Raw genomic sequence first — 12,027 nt, 5'->3', positions numbered from 1 at the left:
GCTCAAGACAGTTTTCTCTTCAGCATCTGCATCTTCCAGGAAGGTGAGCAGCTCTGGCACCTTCCAGTCAGGAGTTGGCCACCCACTTCCACCCACATCCATCCATCCATCCATCCGTCCATCCATCCATCCATCCATCCATCTCAGGGGAATGTGTCCTGGAGACCTGGGGCTTGGCCTCAGGCAGAGCTGGATGGAGCTGCCACAGGGACTTGAGCCCCTGGCACCATCTGGGTTAAAGCCTGGCTCTGAGCAGTAGCCCTGGGAAGGACACTGGTGGTGAAGAGCTGCTCCCCATGCCAGCACAGATCCCACGAGGCTGCAGGACAGCCAGGCCTCACCCAGGATGTTTCCTGCACACATGGCTTGGGGGTACCCATTATATGGGGCCCTAGCACCCATGGTTCTAGTACGGGGACTGCACTGGAGTCAGCTGTGGGAACACCATCCTGCCCTTCTCAAAACACCATCTCACAGCAGACTTGTGGCTGAGACCTACCCCAGAGCTGGAGAAACTTGCTGGAAAGCCACTGTGATGTGACTGCAGTTGCTGGGAGGAGGAAAAAGGGAGAACATGCCCAGCAAGGCAGGCAAGGACCTTGTGCTGCCCTGGTCTCACTTCCTGTCCATCCTGTGACTGGTGGAATGGTCCTCAGAGGCTCCTCTTCAGCCCAGGGTGCACCCTTGACTCTCAGGGTGCTCCTCACCCCCAGTGCACCTGTGGGACCACACTGCTCCTTGGGGCACATCACACAGCACCTCATCCTCCCCACTGGTGCCTGTGCTCACCTGGGGCTGACCCTGGCTAAAGAAACCTGCAATGCACTCCCTGCCACCTATCCTCTGTCCCGTTGGTCAGCCCACATTCCCCTGCCCCCAGCACCCCACATACCTGTGCTCCCCTGGCCACTGGCCCAGGGGCTTCCCTCTGGCTTGTGGCAGGGCAATGGACAGGTCCAGGGGCATCTTCTTGTGGGCAGCAAGGGGAGTGGGGATCTCTGGGGCCCAGAGCCACCTCACAGCTGGAGGCCCGGGGCAGGGCCACCAGCCACGGAGCAAAGATGCTCCAGGGTCGGCTGCAGGCAACTTTCCCAGGCACAAGCTGTTCCCAGGCAGGGGAGGAGCGGCGATGTCCTCTCTCTTCTTAAAGGCACAGCAAGCAGTGCATCCCCTCCTCTTCATTAGCCTTCCTCTCCTTAGACCCCAGCCCTGGCCCCCAAACCTGGCGGGCGGGTTCCGAAGTTCGCCGTGGCCACAGGTTTCCCCCTGCCTGCCCCAGCCCTGTGGGTCCGGCCGTGAATCCAGCATCCTCAGGTCAGGACCATCCCTAAACCCTCCTCCCGCCAGAGCCCGTTTAATGAAGACAGGGCGGCCTGTCCCAATTAGACAAGGGGCTTCGTTAAACAGGGAGCGAAGGGGCCTGCCAAGGGCTCTGTGGCTGGCCCCGGGCCCGGAGCTGGAGGAGCAGCCCCACGGCACGGTGCCGGCGACAGGGCACGGGCGGCTGGGGGTCACCCCTGCGATCGGGGCCAGCGCCGGGGCGAGCATCGCCCAGCGGGCACCGCAGGCAGCGGCACCGGGGCAGCGACATTCCACAGCCATGCCGGGGGCTCTGCCCACCACCCCGGCCCCCAGGACTGGGGCAGGCACTGGTTTGGGGTGGTCCCCAAAGCCCAGTCCCCCATGGAGAGCCAGGCAGCGTCTTGACCATCTCGCCAGCAGCCTTTCCCTTACATGTGCACCGGAGTGGGGCACGCAGGGGTGCTGGGTCCCCAAAACCGGAATGTCTCCGCCTCCGCGGTGTCTCGCAGCTTCCCTCCGCATACCAGGACCAGGGAAAGAATCCGCGGCCCCCGGCGCGGGACGGTCCTGCCTCTGCAGATGGAGAGCACCAGGTGTGAGTGACTCACGGGCACCCCCGCGCTGCTGCACGCCAGTCCCTCCGGGAACATCCCGAAAGGCTGTAAACCCTTCTCAAAGCCTGGAAGGCTGGCAGCCCAGCCACTAGTCATTCCCACAGCCCAGACTTGGGCTTCCCCATCTCCCACCTGGCTCAGCCCCAAAGCAAACTGATTCCTCTACCCTGACACTGATCAAAATTTGTAGGGCTGACACTGAACCCAGCTCCTTGCGTGTGCATGCCAACCTGCAGGTTCCCAAATGACAATCAGCAGCTGTCAGATCGGGAGACATTCCAGGAGACCTCCACAGGGTCCCAGCAACCCTGGTCTTTGCAGGGCACTGCCCAGGCAAGCACTTACCCTAAGCCTCAAAGGGGTCACGCCAGCCCCACGGAAGGGAGCCCCTGGTTTGAGAGTGTGCACAGGGGAAGCACAGGAACTGAGCTTCTCCCTGCCCATGCTTGCCAGACATGAGGCCTCACTGCTGCTTTAGTGGGAAACAAGTAGAAAATCTTCAGCCCCAGGTGAGGTTTCAGCTCTCTGGGATGGGATGAGTCACTCTTCACGGTGAGATACTGAGCCTGCTGCACTCGTGGTGGTGTGGGGCTTGTTGCCCCCAGCCTCTGCCCACCCACTGCAGCCACTGCCTCTGGTGCTGATCTGACATGGGCTGGGATTCAGCACAACCCTTACAGGATTTTAATTTTCTGGCCCTACTGTGGTCCTGCAGTGCTCCTCACTCCGGCACGACATAAGCATCCCCAACCAGTGGGGATGAATGGGACAGCTCTGGGGCTGCTGGGAGGGAGAAGCCACCTCTCTCAGCACTTTTACACTGGGGAGGGGAGCAGCAGGGGGCTGGTGCTGAGGCGGGTGAAGAGCAGAGGAGCTGGCCAGAGCCTGGAGGGGGAAACCTCATCTGCCACAGAAGCCAGTTGGGACATGCTCCAGGAATGTCTTCCAGCACCAGCCACCGCCAGCTCCATGATGTGGCACTCAGCCACCCAGCCCAGCATCCCAGGATAGGGGCCCATGACGCCTGGCTGCTATCACCAGTCAGCTTGGGGTGAGCCCAGAGGGACAGGGTGACACCTTGTGCAGCCTGGGGGAATGCTTGTGTCACCCCATGGGCCAACCCAGCAACCCGAGACCACAAAATAGACCAGGGTGGGAAATGGTCAGCCCTTAGCACCTGCTGACCTACCCTCATGGGTCTGGGGTGGGAAAAAGCCATGCCAGCCCTCCAGGCTGCACTTCACAAGGGAAATAGACCGTAGCCCCCCAGCTCCTCTGTGCCAGAGGGGACAGCTTAGAGCACCCTCCATCCATCCTGCTGCTGCCCAAGACCACATCCCTGTGGCAAAAGGAATCAAAACATGACATCAGGATGAAGTCATGACCAACGAGCTGCCCTCTCTGCCCAGCAGCTCTTGGGATGTCCAAAGCGAAGGGGATGCTCCCAGTTGTGGGGAACCTTAGCTGCTGTGGAGGCAGCAGTAGTCTGGTGACTGATGGATGATGGAGGCAAGTGGTCCCACTTGTAGCCAAGGCTGCCAAGCTCGGGGTCAGGCTGAGCCTGCTGTGCCCCACACCAGGGCTCCCCATGGGGTAGGTGCATGTCCCGGCTCTCCCACAACTGCTGTGGAGGGATGGAAAGTTTTTCCTGCCTGTAAACTGTTGTGTCTGGAGGCTGCTGCCAGCACATCTGCACATCAGCATTGCATGAACCTGTGCTGGAATATGGCCAGGCCCCACTGGCCATGCAAAATGGGCTCAGGAGGGCACGGTGACACCACTGGGATGTGACCCTCCCCTTGGCCAAGTAGTGCAGGAGAAGGCAGCCCTGGCCAGTGTGACTGCAGTGGCCAGGCTGCTTCTCAGGCACAGCAAGTGAGAGGAGAGCCAGGCACCACCAGGGCTCTGCCAAGGGCTGGCAGTGCTTTGCAATGGCATGGGGCCAGCATGGCAGAAAGGGAAGGTGACAATGGGATGATGGAAGCAGGATAAGGAGCCAGCAGCACTGAATGGGGTTCTAGAGTTCCTAGTTAAAAGTCTGCTCTCAGCTGCATCCTGTGGCTGGGCTTTGGGTGATGCTGAGGATACCCAGACAGGCTGCAGAGTGGCTGGGGCTGAGTGTCAGGGACCCAGGGGGAGGCAGGGGGAAGGCATAAGCAGAATACAGGCAGGGGCTGAAGTGCGCCATGCTGCAGGTGGCCACACACAGAGCCTGGCTCTTCTGCAGGAATCCAGCTTCTTGACTGTCTGAGGCACAAACTTCTCCCGTTTGCTCCTAGCCCTGCAGTCCCCACTTGCAGCTGGGTCCAGGCTCAGTAAAATCCACCTGCCTTGCCCTTGAGAATGGGCATGTAGGAAGAGATGAGGAGATGGTAGAAATGCAGGGACCAGGTGCAGCAAAGCTCCCCCAGCACCTCTGCATGGGGCCAGTCCTGCTTTTCCTTAAGCTGACAGTCCCATGGTGGCTGCTTATGCCCCAGAGATGCCCCAGCCAGCCCAGCACACACAGCTATGGAAAGGAAACTCCTGCTTCTTTTCAGGGGCAGATAAAAATTCCCTGCCTCGGGGTTACGAGGATTGAGGTTCTCCCAGCCCAGCCGTGGCTGCAGGTTTTGCAGGCAGCAGCAGGCAGTGGCTGGCAGCGCCTGGGGCACTGCGGGGTTTGGGGTGCACGAAGGGAGACCCAGGGACCCATTGCAACGCAAGAGCGGGGACTGGCAGAGCAGAGGGAGTGGTTTCCTCTCGGATGCCTGCAGGAAGGAGAGATGAAGGAAAGCCGAGGGAGAGCTGCCAGCCCACGTCGCACACACTCGGGGCATGTGCGGGCCGGGTCGAGGTGCGCAGAGCGTGACCCGACACGCCGGGAGGCTGAGCCAGCCCGTGGCATCCTGCACCCACCAGGGCTGCCCAGCCTGCCTGCCCAGCCCCGAGCCTCTGCCGGGCTCCCCAGGGACCAGGGCCGTCGGCAGCGCAGCGCCTCGGGCCAGGGAGAGATGCAGAGGTGAAAGGTGGCATTCCTGCAGCCGGCCCCTGGGAGAGCAGCTCGGGGCACGGCCAGGTCACCGGTGCTTCCCCGCAGTGCCGGGGAAAGCGAGGAAATCACCTTATCTGCAAACACCAAGGTCCCACTGACTGCCTCCAGCCCTCGCCAGCATCCCTCCAAGAAGGTGTGTGGCAGATGTGGCAGCTCAGGCCCTGATGGGTGCTGGGGGGGTCTCACAGCAGGGGCTGCTCCTGGCCTTGCAAGGTGCTCTGCCCCAGATTTGGTTTCCAGGGGAACCATGGCTCCAGGGACTGGAGAGGCACACAGGAACAGCCAAGCAGGGGTGTCTGCAGGACAGAGCCCAGACCTGCAGAGCCAGGGCACTTGCAGGAGCAACACAGCAGCCCCTGTCACACGTGAGGACAAGCTGCCCATCAGATCCCAAACCCTGTGCCACCTCTACTCCCCATAAGAATGGGACAAGCACCATGAAGCCATGGCTGCCCCATCCCTCCTTCCCAACCCATGTTGTGAGAAGATGGTACAGGGATAGGTGGGCAAGGCAGCACCACCTTCCCTGCACATGGAATCTGTTCTGCTGCCTGATGTTGAGCTTTTCTGGGAAATGGCAGTTGCCCAGCTCCCAGCACAGCACCCAAGGACACAAGGCCAGCTGCAGGCTAACCTAACCATGGGAGCCCACATGGACCCTGCAAAACCAGCAGGAGAAGGCAGCAGTGTGGTATGGGGTGCTGGGGGGATCAGGGTTGTGACAGGGACTCACAGCAACTACCGAGCTGGGGGGAGGAAAGGCAGAGAGGCAGCATGCAGGCCTAGGAAGCTGGAGCTGTTCCAGGGATGCTGCCAGCTGTACTGCAAGAAGCTACTCCTTGCAGGGGCTTTGCACAGCTTGATGTGGCTGGGTATATGTGTTCCTCCTTTCAATGGCAATGACAGATGCCTCCCTGGCTGCAGGGGCTCAGGATAGCTGTATTCCCAGGGGAGGAGAGTTGCCAAGAGGAATACCTTGGTTGTTCCTTGTGAGTCCGAGGAGGCAGTCCTCAGGGGCCTCTATCCCAGCCCCCAAGGATGGACATGCTGGACCACTGTTCTAGGACCCTGCTGCTGGACCACAGCTCACAGTGGGCTGATGCTGCCTTCCCAAGACATGGAAATAAGGAGTCACTAAGGCCTTGTGCTCAGTCCCTCCCGCTGACAGCCCACAGGCTTTGGTACCACTGGCCCTGGCAGAGCAGCACACCGGCTTGTGCTCACAAGTGACAGCAAGAGACTCACACTCTGGAACTGCACAAGAAGGAGTTTCCCCACCTCATCTCTCCTGTCTCTCTATTGGGAACGGTGAGAAGAACAACACAGACTCTCTTGCGTGTTGAACAGGAGAGAAAAGTTTATTATTCTGGATCTTCTTTTACAGACATGTTCGAGAAAGTCCGAGAGGTAAAACTCTCATTGGTCATTAAAGCAACACATCCACCATCATTGGTTAAGTGTAACATTACCCCTTGACTGTTTTCCTAAACACCACCTGCAAAGATTGCTGTCCTTTACCAAGGACTGTTTGGATTCTTTCTCATGCTTTCTCAGGCCAGAATGAGAAGCCTGTGACTTAGTTTCACACAGGCTCTGTTCCCTTCATTTGCATTTAGCATCCACCCTCTCCAGATCCAGATTTCTCACAGCCCCTGTACCAGGGAAAAGCTGTCCTTCTCTCACTCCTCTTTTGCACGATCCTGCTCTCACTTCCCTACTTCTGCATCTGGGATGCAGGCCTGATGGCTGGGAGGATAGGGTGGTTGCTCAATGCTTCCTCTCTGCCTCTCTTCAAGTGTTTCACAACCTGCACCAACCCCCCTAGAAACTACCTGCAGCTCTATATAAATTTCTGGCAGGACTCATGAAAGAGCCCCCACCCCACTCTTCCTGGGGCTTGGTCGGTCCTTGCGCAAGGGGAGCCGGCAGAGCCGAGTGGAGCATCCCCTGCAGCTGGAGGGCTGGTGGGAGACGTGCAGCCCAGCAAGGACCTGCAGGCACGTGCTCCGCCAGGGAGGGGACGGCACAGCTCACACCCGGGCGTGGCAGGGGCTCAGGAAGGGGTTCTTACCACTAGAGTTTGGGCCATGCTGCAGCCTCTGGACAAGGGGCTTTTGCAGGCCTTGGGTACTGATAAAGGCATGTGGATAGCACAAAGCTGTTTTACCCACACTTGCTCATGCCAAGGGTATGTTGGCTAACAGTGTTGGATCCCCAGCAGCTGCAGAATACTGCCCTGAATGTTTCACACATGGCCAATGATCCAGGGAAGGAGGATTAAGGTCTGGTTCTCAGTCTGCTTGGGTGGTGAGGAAACTGCAGGGAGCCAGCACCCAGAGAATCAACGCCGCAGGAAGGGTCAGGCTCAGCCTTACAGGACAGCAGCCAGGCTGCAGGGGAAACTGCTCCAGAGGGATTCATACAGTTCACGAGACCAGACTTGTCCTGTGTCTCTCCCCTGCGAGGCTGTGCCATTGCTCCTTCAGCTCTTTGGCTGGGTGCCCGACTCCAGAAGAAAGGAATAAAAAGGGCGAAGTACCCGCCCTGCCCTGTCGGGTGAATCGCTGTCTGTCACCATGGGAACTCCTCCCTCCCCAGACCTCCCCAGGATGATTTCACATCTCCGTGGAGCAGGAGGGTGCGTCACCAGGATGGCATGGGGTGGGTGGACACGTACATCCCACACAAGAACCCCACAGCTGTGGGGCAGGATGCTGTGGAGTTCCAGGGAGAAGGCTGAGCAGCACAGGTGGGGGTCCCAGTGGGGATGGGGGTACGATCTGCATCCACACAGTGCATCCCCAGAGCAGTGATGACTAGGGGCTCTCAAGAGCTCCAGGTCCTTGCAGAAACCAGCACCTCTGCACCCCTCTGTGTTGCCACCAAGAAGCGAAGAGCACAGTATCCTGTCTCTGGCCCCTCACCACCTTCAGGACTCACCTTGAACCATGAGGACCTCATCCTCCATCCCCCTGAGCAGAGCTGGGACAAGGTCACCCGTGAGTCACTGCTGCGCGTGCGAGGCAGGAACAGGAGATACTGGTGCTCCCACGCCACAGGGGCTCCTGCCAAGTGCTGCACATCTGGAACAGCAGTAAACAAAGCAGGGGAAGTGGAGAACCAGAGCAGACAGCAGCCGGGGGCAGCGGGGACCTCCAGCCTCGCAGCAGCCAGTGGGGGGAAGGGATGGAAAAAACAGAACTGCCACGTGGAGTTGGGATGCCCAAGACTCAAGCACACTCACCTGCCATCTTCTCCTCCTGACAGCCTCTTGGTATGCCAGGGCATCCTTTGTGCCAGGGGAGCAGAGGCAGGAACTTGCCACAGACACACGCTGCTCCAGTTCCTAGAGCCACTCTTCACCAAGTTTCCTGTGAGAGATCCCTGGGCATGGGCAGTTATCCCTGCCTGCAAATCCCACCCTCCACATTCCACGGGTAGCACTGAGACTGTTTCTTGATCACTACAAGCTTTGCTCAAGAGTGACATGACCTGAATCGGGGCCATGGGTTTGGTACACAGGAATCTGTACAATGCTGAGCTCTACAGTGCACCCCGGGAAACTCAGAGTGCCCTTTCCTGAAGCTGAAATACATCCACTGCTAAATCCTGAAGCAACATCACTGTAGCTCCCTAGATTAAATATTTAAATGAGGAAGAAAAAAATACCCTCCAGAAGAGTCAACTCATTCTTCCCTAAATATAACAAATCAAAGATAAGCAGCACATTCCCTTTATAGCATTTTCCAAGTGCCTACTCTGAATAAAAGTCACATGCAAAGCAGAAAGCAGTGCACAGTACTGGGGCTGCTTTACTAAATGCTTTGCACACCTGAGTCACTGTGTGTTGAGGCCAGTACACAGGGAGCAGCTTTATTTCTGTGCATTGCACCTGGTGTCAGCACCCACCTTGACAGAGTGCCCTGGAAAGCTGAATGCTTGATGTCACACTGCAGGCTCTTGGTGGAACCAGGAACAGCACCCAGATATTCAGGCTCCTGTTTCAGTATCTTAAACCTTGCTCCAGGCATTTAATCCAGCTTCCTTCACTGTCCTCATGCTGTCTCTGCTGTGCAGCTCTCGCACTAAAGTAGGATATGGAGCCTTAAATAACCATGGATAGTGGCAGAAGCTCAGCAATGGATGGTGGGACACTGAGCAGGAGCAGTGTCCCCAGGGCACCCAGCAGGTGATCCAGCACAGGTACTATTGACACCTCTTTGTACAGAAAAAAATACCTCTTGCTGTCACAGATCAGGGCTGGGACCTCCCCAGGCTGCCATCCCAGCAGCTCCATTTTCCATTCCTGGGCAGATCCTTCTCCACGCCCCACACTTCAAATAGCTTTTCTGGGCATCCCCAGTGATGGTCTGAATGGGCAACAAAGCCAAACCTCAGGCTGGCAGCCCCGCTAGAAACCTCACAGCCCCAAGGAGGGGAAATGAGGAAAAAGCAGAGACTTGCATGGAAAAGTGAGAACCATCCAACTTCTTTTGATGGCGTGTGGGGTAAAGCAGCTTTTAATGAGGGTGTTCAGGGCTGCAACTCACCCCTTCCAGGCACAGCACCGCAGACAAAGACAGCTCCTGCCGCCGTGCCTCGTGCCTCACAGCAGCCCGGGATGGCTGTGGCTGGCAGTCAGGCCTGGATGGGCCTTTTGTCCACTGCTTTTCCACGCAATGAATACACTAAAGCTTTACACGAGGCATTTCCTTTTCCAAATAGGAAACAGGATTGCTGGGTATGTGTCCAGATACCGCTGCTCAGTGTTCGTCTCTCCTGGGGTACAAAGTCTCAGCAGTGCACAGAAGGGCAAAGAGAAGTGCAGGAGTCCTGGGCAGGACTACCAAGCACCAGGTACCTCCCTCAGCCTGGCAATCCTGCAGCCCCAGTGAGAGACACTTCATCACAGGGAGAACCCATCCCTTTCCTGAGCAAATCACATTATATAGGGGCTGGTTGGGGGAGAAAGTCCCTGGTCACAGCCATGCCAACACCTCAGTCAATCCCTGCTCCAGGGGTCTGAGCAGAGCAAGGCTCCAGCAACACAAGACACCACAGAGCTGCACTGCTGCCCTGTCTTTTAAACCCCACTCACCTATGGTTCCCATTGCCATTTTTCACCAGCCTTGGCAGGACAGCAGGTAGAGAAGCAGGCCCAGAGGGCTGTGGGCTCTCCTCCCAAAAGTTCTCTGGCACCAAAGAGTGGCATAGCTCCAACCCTCTCATTCCTGTGAAAGCCTCCCTGCAGCTCCCTGCTTCCCCAGGACAGGCTTGGCTCAGCACCCATGATGAGTATCAACTGTACTTTCCAGGGTGGGTAATTAGTTCAGGTGAGGCAACTCTAACAATTGGCTGCTGTGGCCCCTCTCTTGGCAAGCACCCGAATCACAAACAAGCATCTCACATATCAAAGGGGCTGCCTGCTCCACAGGCAGATCCACCCTGTACATCTGCTGAGCCCTGCAGCCCTGCACTGGAGGTACCAGCAGCTCTCCCTGCAGAGACCAGGACAACATGGAACACTCAGCACAGGCCTCTAGCCAGTGCTCCCTATTTTCACTGCTAGAGTTTACATTCCTAGAATAGCTCTGTGTAGTGGAGACAAGCCACTGAAGTGCTGTGCAGGGAACTGCAGAGCCTTGCACAGGGTGCACACAGCAATGCACAGTATCCTCCTTTCCAAATCCTTTCCTTTAGCAGCCAACGGATGGAATGCAAAGGTCTCATGGAGTAAAAGCAATCACAATAGCTTGAAAGAAGGGATTTAATCTGGAGAGGGTAAGACCATGCAGAAGGAGAGGGGGCAAAGGCCAATCCATATACCAGGCTAAATTTATCAGCACAGACTAATGGGATCCCAAGTAACCTTCCAAGTAGCAAAATAAAACACTTAAGCTATTGAAAACTAAACTGGTCAAAGAGCCCCACTGAACAATCCCACATTGTCCATCGAGCCAGGAAACAGATTTATTAGGTCACCCAGGCCATCTCCAGTTACAGTGAACTTGGGATGTTTCTAGGGATGGTTCCAACTCCCTCCTCTGGCACTGTCCTTCACTGGGCAGCGGAAATTGCAGGAGGAGAGGGAGAGGGAGTCCAGCAAAAGATCTCTTAAGGTTCAGGAAGAGCTGAGATAGGACACTTCTGTCATGCCAGACACTTCCCAGTTTGGATTCCATGGACTGAGGCTACTCTGGTGGAGGAACAGAAACAATGCCATAGAGCTCAAACAGCAAGAGACCTGCCAATGATATTAGAGCTTCAGTTCCTCCAGTATCAAAGCATTTGGCTGCCAAATGTTTAATGACTCTGCACCAATTCCAGGTTACACTTCCCAAGCCCTTGATAAGGCTCAGAGCATGGCTATCTTTGCCAAGAAGGAACAAACTTCTGAATGGGCTTCCCTTTCCCACCTTTTACATCCCCTGTTATTGTTTACCAGGGAAAAAAATATGATGGCAAATCTCTCAATCCTTGGAGCTGGTGAGATGCTCGTGTTTCTGGAGGCATGGACTACCACAGCACACAAACACAACAGGCACTACAAGGCAGAGTGCTACCACAACTGCACCCTGGAAGTGCCAACATCCTGAGCACAGCTCAGCCTTGACTCCTAACAGGCACCCAACAGTCCTCTGCATCCAGTGTCACTCATCAAAGCATGGCTCCTAGTCCAGATCAGCCCAGATACTCAGAGTTCTATATGGAAAAAGTATCTACAAAATCCATTTAAGGCTGCACAAGCCAGGCAGCCTAGCAGAGCTGCAGCCTTTGGTCAGGAGCTGGTCCTTGCTGAAGTGCTGGGAGCAAGGCTAAGCATAGCCAGTTGCTTTTGCAGCAAAACAGAGCAACTTGGAAAGCATCTGTTGCTGAGGGGTTTGAATGTGTTCCTAGAATAAACTAGTAGAGAAGAGCCTGAGGAAAAAATTACTCAAGGAAAACAGACATTCCCGAAGAGATACCTCCAGAGAAGAAAACTTGTAGGAAATGCTAAACAAGGATCTCTTTCCTTGTATTTCTCACCAACTGCATAACACTTGGGAAAATCAACCAGGAGGGGAAAATATATAGCAA

This window comes from Pseudopodoces humilis, chromosome 13 (assembly GCF_049639895.1).
Source record: "Pseudopodoces humilis isolate 2021_Gansu_Grassland_sample_001 chromosome 13, ASM4963989v1, whole genome shotgun sequence".
Classification (NCBI taxonomy): domain Eukaryota; kingdom Metazoa; phylum Chordata; class Aves; order Passeriformes; family Paridae; genus Pseudopodoces; species Pseudopodoces humilis.
The sequence above is the reverse complement of the archived record's forward strand: the minus strand, read 5'-3'. Positions refer to the sequence as shown.